The 13,584-nt window shown below is 40.2% G+C and overlaps 1 protein-coding gene across 2 annotated transcripts in view; it reads right to left on the bottom strand.

Annotated features, from left to right (window-relative positions):
• The window catches only part of gng12b (guanine nucleotide binding protein (G protein), gamma 12b), a 29,563-nt gene that overhangs the window by 11,096 nt on the left and 4,883 nt on the right, over positions 1 to 13,584 (bottom strand). Inside the window, exons 1-2 of one of the 2 annotated variants that reach the window (XM_069522539.1) lie at positions 11,196 to 11,278; positions 10,973 to 11,037 (exon numbers count right to left, since the gene is read on the bottom strand). The gene's annotated coding sequence lies outside the window, so the exon portion shown is untranslated. Of the gene's footprint in view, positions 1 to 10,972; positions 11,038 to 11,195; positions 11,279 to 13,584 lie in introns of those variants that run through there. The other variant, XM_020080669.2, reaches the window with a different exon arrangement.

The raw sequence follows: 13,584 nt of genomic DNA, 5'->3' as shown, positions 1-13,584 counted from the left end.
AATTAACAGAAATCTGTGCATGTTGCTTAACAGGGTTCTTTCTGTGCATGAAAATCAGCTCTTTCATTCTGGTCATGTAGGAACATAAAACAAGCTGCAGCAGATTCCTCTCATTCCACCTCCAACTGCAACACACGGCGATCACGTTCTGCTTCACATGAAGCTTCTAAACCGGTTATGTGCTGCAAACAGAGTTGTGTGAAGGACGCGGAGGGCTGAATGAAATGTCAATCCAAGAGGCTGACTCGATAGGTTTTTTGCACGGCAGGTTGCTTAAGGATAAACACCAGCATCTCTTCTTTCCCGGCCTTAGCTGATCTTTTCACGCCATTCCCTCAAGGTTTTAACACAAGAGTTCTCTCACCTTTTCCCCACTTCCCGGTGCTCACATGTCTAACAAGCACACATGCACCCACACAGTCAGCATTTTACATCCATGCTAGGGTTTCTTATTCCATCTTTTGACAGAGGGGGTTTATTTTAAATGATACACACTGTTGCTGGGTACTGGGTGTAAAGGTTTCCTGACAAGCTCTAGTGCTTTAATAATTCATCCGGCACCACTTTTGCAACACAGTTTTCAGTACAATTCCATAGACAAAGGAGCTGTTGCAAAGATTTTGCAAGTGGTTGCACGTTGAATCCCCTCAACTTTTACACAATTCTGACCACACACTAAAGGTTCTATTATAAAATATATAATAATACATATAATATATTTTTATAATTTGGGTTTTGCTAATTTTATATTTTCAATCAGTCACTATAGGCACCTATTTTCTGTAAAATCAATATGTTAGCACTACTAGGACTAATTTCTGAAAGGAAAATGGTGAATCATGTAACCATATATGTTATTATCTTGATGTCAAAATATTGGAATCACCCAGTTTGATGTGTTCTATGTGTAATCCTGTTGTATCCCCCTGGTTGCTATAACTCTCAAATTCCCAGAACAAAAATGTTACGACACTAGAGACATAACCTTATTGTCAACAAGAAAAATAATTTAGCTACAGGTCTGCAGAAAATCAAGTAGCCCAAGTACTACAAATACAAAGAACCATAGCTGCTTTTTAGATTCATTCAGATAACAAAAAAAGGAGTTGTTCCAGTGTGCCCCAATTTCAAGATATCAGTCTCTCAAATATACTTACCACTTCAACACAAAGGCTGGAAAGTCAGTGGAATTTAAAGTCATATAAAATAATATAAATGTTGACCTCCAAGTTTAGAGATGGCATCGCAATGAGTTTAATAGTTTGGTAAATCATATTCTCACATCCGTCCACACTGTAATGGATCAAGATCACAATGGAGGAAGAATGAGACATTCAGCTTCCTCGTGATGTTTGCCATCTGCTTGAGTGAAATAATGAGGTTTTCAGCTTTTGGATTTTTTTATTCTGCACTTTGAGGAAAAGCACTGGCAGGGTTTATTTGAGTGAGAGCATAATGAAATCTGAATGTGAAATCAATATGTCCTGCTCTAAAACTGAAAGACCATGTTCTTGAGTTGAAAAAAACTAAATTCACTTGCTTTAATATGTGTAAAGAATCAAAGTAAAATTACTTACTGAGTGTATGCAATTGTCTACTTCATCATTATGGGTCTCAGCCTCTTTCAGTTCTTATTTCAGATGTGAGTGCTGCTGCTCTCATTGAAGGAGGCGGGGTTTAGTGTAACCTGCTCACTCTGATTGGATCAGTCGACCAATTCCCCTCTCGTTATTGATTACTTTTAAAAATATTTTAAAAAAGTGAACATTTAATGCAATGGTTTGTAAAACTGTAGTGGAGAAAAGACAGGACAGCTATTTGCTGATATATAGTGTGTAGTGAGGTGAAAATACCTGAAAATAAGTCTTCAATTAAAGGTACAGTGTTTAGAAAGTTAGGGACATCTAGTGGTCAAGTTGCATGTTGCAGCTGAATACCCCTTACCTCACCCTCCCCTTCCAAACATGAAAGTGGAAGTCTTCAGTTTTCATAAAAACTCAAAAGGTGTTTATTTTGTCCTGTTTGGACTACTGTAAAAAACATGGTGGCCTTCATAGAGAGGACCCCCCTCGAAATATAGAGTATTTAAATATAAAAGGCCCATTCTAGGGTAAAGAAAACAACAATTCATACAATGTTGATGGAACACACTAGTGAAAACATCATGAAGATTATTTGATATTTGTGCCAATAAATAATTTTCTCCTAAATCTTACACACTGAGCCTTTAAGTACAGATACATGAAAAATGTACTTAACTACAGTAACTAAATAAATGTCTATTGTTACGTCCCAGCACTGCATGATGCACAAAACGTGCAAAATATACAAAAGAAAACTCTACAGGACAACAATGTTCCATGACGGATCATCTGGAGTGTACACACAACAACTGTAAACACTCAAGTGAACACAGTGACTGCAGAGTGTGAGACTTTTGTGGTGAGCATAGTTAAAGTGGATGATCTTATCAGCACTGAGAGAAGGTGGTGGTAGGTGATAGGGAGACAACTTCACTGCTGCCACCTGAAACCTTATCATGATGAACAGAGACAGAAAAAGGGAGGGCTGGGAAGAAAAACACAGTCCTCTGACCTCAGTGACAGGCAGGACTCCCCCCCCTTTTCTTCCTTCCTGTGAACTTTGGAGCGCCCCAGAGCTGAGTGAGCACTAAACTGCACATAATGAGCAACCATGGGGGAGGCGGAGGACAAGGATGCTGACGTTATAGCCGCTGTGGTGGACACCGTGTCCAGAGTGTCCTTTTTAGGGAGGCTCCACAACTGGCTGCAGTTTTTGTCCCACGACGTCTCCCTTTCTGGAAGCCAACTGATTGTAAACCTGCAGTCCTAACGCATTAGTAATCTGCCCTTTGGCCCTGCATGCTGTTACCAGAGAGTTTGCATATTCACAGTGAGCGGAGAGATTCAGAGCAATGAAAAAAAAAAGGTAAGAGTGAAGGAATTCCAAACATCCACCTCACCCAGCTCTGCACAAGGGTCACTGCAGGCACAAAGGATACGTTTTCAGAGTGAGCACACGAGTTTCATATGGTTTCCCAGCTGAATGTAATCAGTTGTTTCAGAAAATCCATGTGTGCTGGTGGGAACTTTTAAGGAGAAGCACTGCCGATTAGTCCTGCATTCTGCTGGAAATGCTAATAATGAATAATGAACTTATTCTCCAACCAAACAGGATCTAAATAACAAACCAGACTGTCGAGTGCTTCATCTGTGAAACTTTTCCAGAATCACTGTCACGACAACAGTGAAAATCATTTGTCTTTCACAAGAGATGCACTAATATTTACTTTTTAGTATAAACTTTAACTCACTTTAAACGTCCTCATGTTATACATACATGTTGTACTTGGGTTTATATCACAGCTATATTTTCCTTTTGAAGATTAATATTTTAATAATATTTTACATACACATGTACTAATTAGCAAATGTTTGCATGCTAAAATGCTCAAATAAGTCATTGCACATGTTCATCCTGTTCAACATCTGCATGTTAAAGCATTTTGCATCATCAGCATTCCAACATTCCCATTTATCTCAAAGTACAGCTCCTGCAGAGAATCTACAGTTTCATTTTGAGAAAACTAGAAATGAACGTTTCTGGAGCTGAGGGGACAACGACCTTTCATCATGTGATAGGACAGAGAGGAGTCCACTGCAGGCTCCACTAACAATTCAGTGGCTTCTTAAACGGTTGAACTCCTGTTGAACTTGATGGACCTGTGAGTGTTTATCCAGTCCACACCAGGGTGTGACACTGAGCTGCAGGAGCCTACACTGTGTGTCCTCTGTTGCCTTCACTCATGCACATATAGGCACTTCTTTAGTTCATACACCACTTGCTGTAGTAGAGGAATGACATCAAGTGGCAGTAATGGGCCAAATTATGACAAGCAAAATAACAAGGAAACAAATGCATTTAGCCTACATTTGCAAGGGAGAGATGATGAAGTTAAATATGCCTGTATGCAAATTCAAAAACATGCACAACAACTACCACAGTTCAGGAAATCTTGCAAGACTTGAAAGTCAACTGGTCAGACAACTGTCTGATATTACTATATCAGATTATGGGTTAACAAAGCAAAGCAAATAGAATACTTCAAACACACATTATAACACTAGAGTAAATCATTTACACGAGTGAGAACATTTATGCCATCATGAGGTCACAAAGACCGAGACAAGACTGCTCCTTCATTGAATTTAATGCAACTTTAACCTGCTTATTATCCAAATTAAAGAACTTGTGCTCCCAAACCAAAGCTCTGCATTACCTCAACAATGACCTACATTATATGCTATTCAAACCCTGTCTGGTGCATAAAGTTCAAGTTATGACTGCGCCTTTTTCAGTCATGCATTTTGGAGCGTTATAATGCTGTATTCATTCAAAGCACTGACCAGGATCTCACAGGGAAAGTATGTGCGGGCCGGTTGCAGCGGTTTGTTTTCAGAACAGTGTAACTCCAATGGAACGCAGCTCCAACGTCGTGCTGCATACCACCCTGTTTCCCCCCTAATGAACATCAATCAAAGGCACATTTTTACACAGCGGCACAGACCACCATGTGTATACTTGCAAGGCAATGCAATTAAAAGCAACTTATTTCTGGACTGGAAAATATTTCCTTTGCCACTGTCTGGTGGAGGAAAATGTTATAAAGAAAAAACAAATCACACCAGGAAAGAGCAGCTTGTAGAAAAGAATCTCAGGCATGTAACCAGTGGCAGATTTTCTGGGCAGGGTGACATCCCAACTGCTGCTCGGTCTTGCCCTCTTAACTGCCAGACTCTTATGTTTGTTAACAGGAGGCCGACATTCCCTGGACGGCTCCCGCAGCAAAGATCAGGGTGGCTGGAATTCTTGTCTGGCAGACACGTGGCACAGGAGTGTTTCAAAGTGGACACAGCAGCACACGAGCAGATAAAGCAAGCACTGAGCACTGTTTATTATCAGGACCCTGCAGTCATGATTAGAGGGTTCTGAAGTCAAGCTGTGCACAAGCACTTTCCAATATATTCTGAGCACAAACCTGCAGAATGACAAAGAGATCTGAATCTGGTCTGCAGCCACCAATGGTGCTCTGTGAGGACTTACTTAAAATTAAAATGCACTGATGGGAATATTTGCAGTTTAGCAGGTGTATGATCATATGATCAAGTGACATTTTTAAAACGAGAGGACGTTCATCAGAGTGATTAGAATTCATTCACAGGGGAGCATGAATGAACATATAATACAATCTAATCACTAGCTGCTGAGACCTCAAACAAGACCACAAACTATAGATGCAGTTGGGAATTACACTTTGTGCAAATTCATTTTAATATAAAGAAGTGGAAAGTTGTGATACGAGAGGTAAGAAGATACGGATTCATCCTCTGGGAGCATAGATTTCAAGCAACGCTCCAATTCAGCATTACTTCCGTGTCAACACCTGGAGCCTACTTCACCCACAATGCAACTAGATGGCTGACGGTGAGAGATTTGAGTGTTCTTAGAAGTGGCTTCAGACCGTCTGAACTAATCTGCCTCATGAAAGTAAAAACATACGGCTGTTTACTTTGTACCATGACACTGCCTTATTACAAATCTGTGGGCTCACCTGCAGCCAAGGAGGCACCACAGATAAGCTGAGCAAAGTCAAGTGTCCAAACTCATCCGACTTGTTCAGTGGGTTGTATTCTGATATATTCAAACAAATTGCTGGTCATGTCATTTTGGTAGGAACTTGATTGTTAAAATCTACAGGCTACATAAATCTGGAAGGCTCTGTCCTTTCTAACACCACATCTTTTGACTTTTTCACTTTCAAACTTAGTCTCTGCACCCATTGAAGGTTTACAACTCCTTCATATGCTGCAGTTACTCCCCAACACCTGTGCACAGGCACTGGTGTGTAGGATTTGTCCTCCTGGGACCAGACCGACCTGCTGGTACTGCCATCCCTAGAGACATGACGCTAGCGTGGCTTAAAAACAATACATGCATGTACCCTTCGTTGCAATTCACACAGGCAGAGCTGAGGACAGCACCTGGCAGGCAGTTATGTGAGAATCCTGCCCATGGAAACAGGATCTGCAGTGACCTAGTTGTCGAGTGGCTTGATAATATGTCACAAAGAGGCAACAAGCAGGGGGGGGGGGCATGGTAATTACACATCTGAAACTGCAGTCATAATTCATTCACGCTAACGGTTTCGTGCAGACTCGGTTCTGGATGGCTTCTGTTTTCTTCCCACAAGCATCACATGTGCTAATAAACTGCACAGCATAATCAAATACATGTGGTCCAGTGTGTATAGATTTTTTTAATCACGAAAACATGATCAAAGTTAAATGCAGAGGTTGAACCAGCTTCAGCTCCACACTAGATATTTTCTGTGCCCTTTGGCAAAAATTTGATGAGGCAGTTTGTCCTACTTCAAAGCGAGCATGTGTCTACATTACAGCAGTGCAGATACGGCGGCTAATCTAAAGTGGTATCTGCATGCATCCAGGGCACCCGGAGGCCACCCAGTGAACACTGATCCTGGTTTGAACTCCCAGAATTAGAGGTCCATGTATATAAATAACATTACGAACATAAATCTCTGCAAGTCCAAGATTTATTTTATTTTCCTCTTATCCTGGGCAGAGGAGAAAGCTTCCAAAGATTTTGCACATGAGGACAAGGTCTAGAATATATTCAGATCCATCTCTTTCAGATCAAACAGGATTTTTCTTTTCCTTTGGCTCCAAAAACAATTTCAAAGCGTGACATGTGGCATGAGAGAAACAAACAGCTTCACGTGCAGACATATGAGCTATTTCCATCCTTCTCAACATATGGTTACAGATGGAATCTGCACCCACAAAAAAACAAAAGAGGCACAAAAGCAAAACAACCAGTCCCGGCCTGCTGGTCATGGATGCAAGCCATCACAGCTAGTGATCAAATGAGTATTAACCACATTACTTCCTGCATGGGGAAGAGCCACTCCCGCCTCTGCCCATAGCTGACCAAAATGAGTAGGAGTGTGTGTATGTATGTGTGTGAGAGAGATTGAGAGAGCGAGAGAAAGATGGGTGGGAGTGGGAGGAAGATTTGGAAGGAGGGGGCTGGTTGTTCAGGAAGCGGACGTAGTGCAACCAAGCAGAAGGAAGGAAGATGCCCATATATGAGCACAGACTTACTGTATGAAACAGGATGGAGGACATGCCTGAAGAGGCCTGGGATCTCCCATGGGTGCAAGAATAATGCAGTAAATGTGTAAACCTCCTCCTATACATACACAAACACGCACCTGGACACTCTGCAGCTCAAGTTGCACCGAGCCCAAACTTTTCACTCAGCCTGACCCTTACACCTCTTGTGTGATCATTACAATCAAGTTGTTTTAAAATGCAAACAGGGGCTGGGAAGATTCACCATTTCCCACAAATACAGATTCTCACTCTGTTGTGTCCCTGAGCAAAAAGCTGGCTCGTGTTTCTGCCCACATGAGTACAATAGAGGTTCTGCAGCTTGTGAGCAGCACACCTGCACAGCGGCAGAAATGTTTAACATGTTTACTGAGACACTGTATTATAGCATATCATCAATCATTGATTCTTTTTAAATTAGAGCCAATGTAATGTGGATGCAGTCAAACTGTTTTTGTGAGGCTTTTTTTTCCTGACCTAATGCTGATTCAATAAAAGTTTAACTTCCTGTTATTGCCATTATTTAACTTCATTCAAACCACCAACCTTTATATAAGTCTGGGTGCCATTATCCCACCTGATGTCACCTCATTCCACTGTGATCTAAATTGTGTTGCACTCAAGTATGTGCTGAATATCTCTTATATGTGCAGCTGTGATTAGTTGCCACCACACGTCTCTGTCACACATTAAAAAAAACCCAGAATTCAAAAAGAAGCAGGTGAATGATCCGTTATGTATCTTTTGCTTAAAATATAGGCGGCTTCCTGATTTGAGTTATGTCAGCCAAACCAAATAAGGTCAACTAAGGAGCATGCAGGATAATTTATTAGAGCTACTGACTGGATCAACTTGTGTATAGAACAGTACAGCAGACAGAACACTAAAATCAAGAAGGGTGTTCTTAGAGATAGTCTGCCCGACGCTGCCATCATGTGGAGTAAATTTATTACTACAGACCAAAGACGTTTTAAAGGGTTAGTTCACTGAAAAATGAAAATTCCCTCATTTTCTCAACACTACTATAAGTCTCAGAGGTAAACAGCGCTGCAGCCGAATCCAATAGAATTGAAGTAAATGAGACACCTTCTTCACACGTAAAAAAAACCAGCAGAAAAAAAAAAAGCCTGCTCGTGTGGTCATTGGATGACATTCATATTTGACTGGAAACTTCACCCACCCCTCTACCAGCATAGTGGAGACTAGATAATAAGTGAATTTTCATTTTTGGGCAGCTATCCCTTTAACACTTCTGCTCATACTGGCTGTGAAGGGTGTCTTTCTAATACGATCCCAACAGGGGATAAGAGTGGACTTTATGTGAGGTGTTAGCAAGTCAAGTGGGCCTCCTCCAAAGTCAAAGTAAGATCTTCCCTCATTCTTTTCATTACTTTCAGGTCATTATTTTATCTCCTTGCAGTTGTACATTACAAAATATCCCCTCAGTCAATAGCAAAAGATTTAAATACATCAGGGAATTAACAGGCAGGTAGGTTACATAAATAAAACTGATTGATATAGTCATTTGTTATTCTCTTAGTTAATTCATAACATTTTACAATTCAATGATAAGAGACAATAGGACAAGCTACAGTAAAATAATAGAAACCTGCAGCTTAAAAACTCCAACCTCGTCATCCCAATTTTCTCCAAATTCCACTATGAGTAGAGGATCTTACATAACACTTTATATTAACACTATATTATTAAGTGTACAAAATATGAATTTAATTACATAACATAGTTAAAGCTGTTTTGAATACAAGTGAAAGAAGGCTGGATTCTGTCCAGTAATACTTACGAGTGCATTAGAACAACATTAGGAATGAAACAAACGACCAGTGACCAACAACTCTCTGTGAATATATGGATGTTATTTTAAGACAAAGTTTTGAAAAAAAGCTCATTTGTCCTCAAACTGTATCTCTCAGTATCACCAACATCATGTTGTAATAAACACGTGTAAAAGGTGATTAGAACATGAGGTGAGTTTACAGTTTTCACTGTAGCTCCTGGAACATAAGTTGAGTGGTTCTTCACTGATAACATCATGTACTAACAATCATTTGAGTGAAATCACTACAGGTTCCTATGTGTGGTTAATACACTTCTCTATAGCAGCTACCAGCGCAAATATTTGTTGAGCAGTCGCATGAATTCGAAGACAGATTCATGCCTAAAAACTGCAGTGCTGCAGGTCTGAAGTTTAAACTGTTGAGCTGATTTAACTGTTGAAATCAACAGACATGAAACACTGAGACTAAAGCTTCTGCTATGATTAGATTCCAGTACAAACACATGAATTAAGGCATAAAATATGTCTAAAAATAAATAACAAATATACATATATATCAATTAATGATATTAACTTAAAACTTAACTGATATTAAGTATCAGTTATGAATCATGCATAGTCAGTACATTAGGACACTCAGACAGCCATAACATATATATTTATTTATTGTAAATGACATATGCTTTTTATTAAACTTAATCATAAAAACATCAGGGACGTTTGTTCGGTTGAACTTGTCACAATTTGTTGACCACTGTGCTTCAATTTAAGGAATCTCAAGTCCGAGTTGCAGTGTAGCATCTTCCACTTCACAACTCACACCTGAACCAAGTGCATCTGGGGCTCAATCTAAGTCAAACTGTATGTCAAAATATCCAAACCAATATTATTTAATATTGTGGCTATTACAGTGGTCCTGCAATTAATGATGAGGGACTAATATTAAAACTAGAATGCTACCCAGTACCCAGTCATAGCTTTCAGCAAGGCCCATCAATCCCCTAATAAAACTACATTTAAATTCAAAATTAACACGATAAGAAATATCAAACTCATTAAGCCTGATTTTTCTTCATCAAGACCCATGAATTATTGTCTGAGAAATCAATGAAAATGTTAAAGAGCGCATATTAATCTCATAACGTTAAAGCAAGATGAAATAAATCATGAATTCACCCTTGATGGGCTCTTTCCTGAGCCATACAGCATCTTATCATGGTAATCTGTATTTTTGGCATATCCTGCTACCTGCAATAGTATAGTTACCTCCTTGGTGAAGCTAACAAAGAAATTAATCAGGGACTAGATCTAAGTCAAATCAGTAACGGCATGTTATAGTATCTATACCAATAGAATCTAGTATCATGACCTCCATCAATTCAATATTCTCCTTAAAGATGAAAAAATCAAAAGAAAGAGATTCTAAATTTTAGTCCCTGACTCTGGTCAAGCTCAACAATTGAGCAGCGCATTTTTCATAATGGAAACAAAACCATTTATTTTTTAAACCACGTTGCCTCTCAAACACACAATGTTCATTCAAACTCTGCACCTGAAAAGGAATCGAGACAAACTAGACGTCATGTGTAAAACCCAACGATACCAAAGTACACATGAAAACAGTCATCTTCTTACACTACAATAGAATAAGAGAACAGGTACGTTGTTGGAGGGTTAATAACCTTTCAATGTGGCTCCAATTTCCACATTTACCAAATGCAAAGTTGAACAGCCTCGTAACACAGCACTGTAAACTCACCAGCAGAGGGCAGCACCTCACAGACAGCTCATAAAGTGTGACTGAAGACATGAAATACTTACTGGGGACCAGCCCTGATTAATAATGGAAGGACTGGTGAAGCAATATTTGCAACCTAAGCCTTAGTTCAATTACAGTAGAGGCTGGGGACACTGGTAGCGACAGCAGCATCGAATGGGAGAACAGGTCTACAACATGGACACTGACCTGTGTGGGAAATGATCTCAAGGAGCAGCAACTGGGGCGCCACAGTCTCTGTGAGCAGCATAAATCTGGAAAGAAAAGCAAAGGAGATGACATGAAGTGACTCATAAACTGCAATGGGTTTTCCGCACCAGAGAATCTGGTTTTTCATTGCGTGTGGAGTCAAGATTGTTGGAAAAACTGCTACAACACAATCACCATATATAATCGAATCAGAAACACTGACAGATTTGTGTGGATATAGAAACTTTCAGGTTTTTCATTGGTCTTCTCAGGCGACTGTGAGAGTCTTAATGAATTAGCTCCACTGACACCAGCTTTCCTCGTCATTTAGAGAAAATGTTGAGCCCTGTCAGACCTAATCAGCTGTGGGTGGAGATTCTCTGGCCTCCACTATTTGCATTCATAACCACATTCCAGTGGAACCAGTTAGATGGTAAGTGCCTTGGTCTGAGAATTTTCTGTTTGTCTTCACACTCTCTGTCACAACAAGCAGGGGTGGGGCCTCGTGGTGAGAACGAGGAAACGTCCAAAAGTACTGTCTAATAGTTAACTGTTTATTCACCCATAGCACTCAGACGTCTCCCTGTTGTAAAGGCTCAATCCATCACAGGGTTTCCCGCAGCGCTTTATAGTTAAGGCGGCCGCCTTGACAACAACGGCCCCCCCCCTTGACTACGTCCCCCCGAAAATAAATAAATAAATAAATATTCTGCATCCCCGCATGCATAGACAGTAGGTTAAAATAAGGCCGCATCGCAATGAGGCGGAATAGCGGCATCTGTAGGTTAAATATGTTAAGCCATCTATCATCTGCTGTAACTGCGTGGCAAGGCCAACATTTCTTTTTTATCGGGAAAGAAGCTAAATCCGACAACCGGATAGTATGCATCACACACTCATATATACAGTACATGAAAAAAAATGCCACCAATATATCCCAGCCCCTACCATCGGCCCTGCCGTTAGAGCTAATCCCACATGAACAAGCACTGACTGACAACTGTTAGCAGTGTACGTCTCTCCGGCTGAAGACTATAGTCATGTGAGAGCAACGGCAGGGGGCACGCAGGCAAACAGGTTGATTAGTGACAGACAGGTAAACCAGCCAAATCCATCCCTGCAATGCCCACAGATTCTGGCCGTTTTCTTTATTTTCAGAAGACTTTATTTATTGCTGGCTGTCAGGAAGTAAAGAGGATTTCAACAAATAAGATACAAAGGTCTTTCAGAAACAACTTTCCAAACCCTACCTTTAGAACTAAACAAAAAAAATAAAACACCTGAACAAACATCACAGCACTCAGAACTGCATAAAATGTCAGAAACCATCTTTGTGATAAATGTACTTTGAGTTTTTACTTTGGTCAATGTCCTATCCACTAACATGGATGAGGCAGGATTTATGACTTATACTGCAGCCAACCACCAAGTGGTATTGGGGAGCTGTCATGTCATCCATCTCCATATAGTCTATGGCAGCCACATGGCAAATGAAAGTCCAATATTTACTTTCCTGTTCACAGTGTTTAAGTCTCCAACAGCTCAGTTTCAGTGTGTAGAATTTAGTGACATCTAGTGTTGACATTGCATGTTGCAGCTGAACACCCCTCACCTCACCCTCCCCTTCCAAACATGAAAGAACCTGTGGAAGACTTTAGTTGTCATAAAAACTCAAAAGGTGTTAAGTTTGTGCAGTTTGGACGCAATAAAAATATGGCGGCCTCCACAGAGAGGACCCTCCTCCATGTAAATATAAAGTTTTTAAATATAAAAAGTCCATTCGAGGGTAAAGAAAACAACAATTCATACAATTAAGCTGATTACACACAAGTGAAAAGATCACTGGGATTATTTTATATTCAATTTCTGCCAATAGATCCCTTTCACCTAAATCTTACACACTGGACCTTTAAGCAGCTAAAGTTTAATATGTTCTCCAGCCAGTTGTCAACAGCATCTGTCTGTCTTTTGAAAAATGCACAGAGGGTTTATCAGAGCTTTTTCATTCAATAAAAAACTGCATGAGGCTGGATGGAGGTCGATGAGAACAGACGACAATGGACAAAAACAATAATAAAGGTGTAGCATTTAAGCTACGGAGGACAACACCAGCTCTTGAGATAAAATGCAAAACATTCCACATTTCCATAAAATAATTAACTGGGTATTCAAAACCCAAGTTAATTTCTGCTCAGCAACCTTATAGCTGAATGGATAAAGTTCAGGGTAAACAAAAGATTGGATTTGCTTGCGTTGATGTGTTCAGGGGAAACTGCCAAAGCAAAGCTGTGTTGATTATATGATATACAGAAATACATCACACCATCGCAGAATAACTGTTTGTCTGTTAGACCAACACTAAGGGGTCTGTCATTGTATGGAGCTGAAACCAAAGACGTTTTACCTGCTGCGTTCCAGTTGCTAAGCAACCCCTTTTACCTTGTGTAGTTTATAATTTACCATGCTGTCCAGTGCAGGGTGGTGGAGAGTCACCATGTGTCAGTTTCAATAATAATGTAGTCTTATGGGAGCTAATTAGGCCGACCACTTAAAAGAGAACATGACATGTTATGCATAAACAACATCTGAACACTCACTGGCTGAGGATGTCA

Source organism: Paralichthys olivaceus, chromosome 3 (genome assembly GCF_024713975.1).
Source record: "Paralichthys olivaceus isolate ysfri-2021 chromosome 3, ASM2471397v2, whole genome shotgun sequence".
NCBI lineage: Eukaryota > Metazoa > Chordata > Actinopteri > Pleuronectiformes > Paralichthyidae > Paralichthys > Paralichthys olivaceus.
Note: the sequence above shows the minus strand (reverse complement) of the source record. Positions and strands in the feature narration are given on the sequence as shown.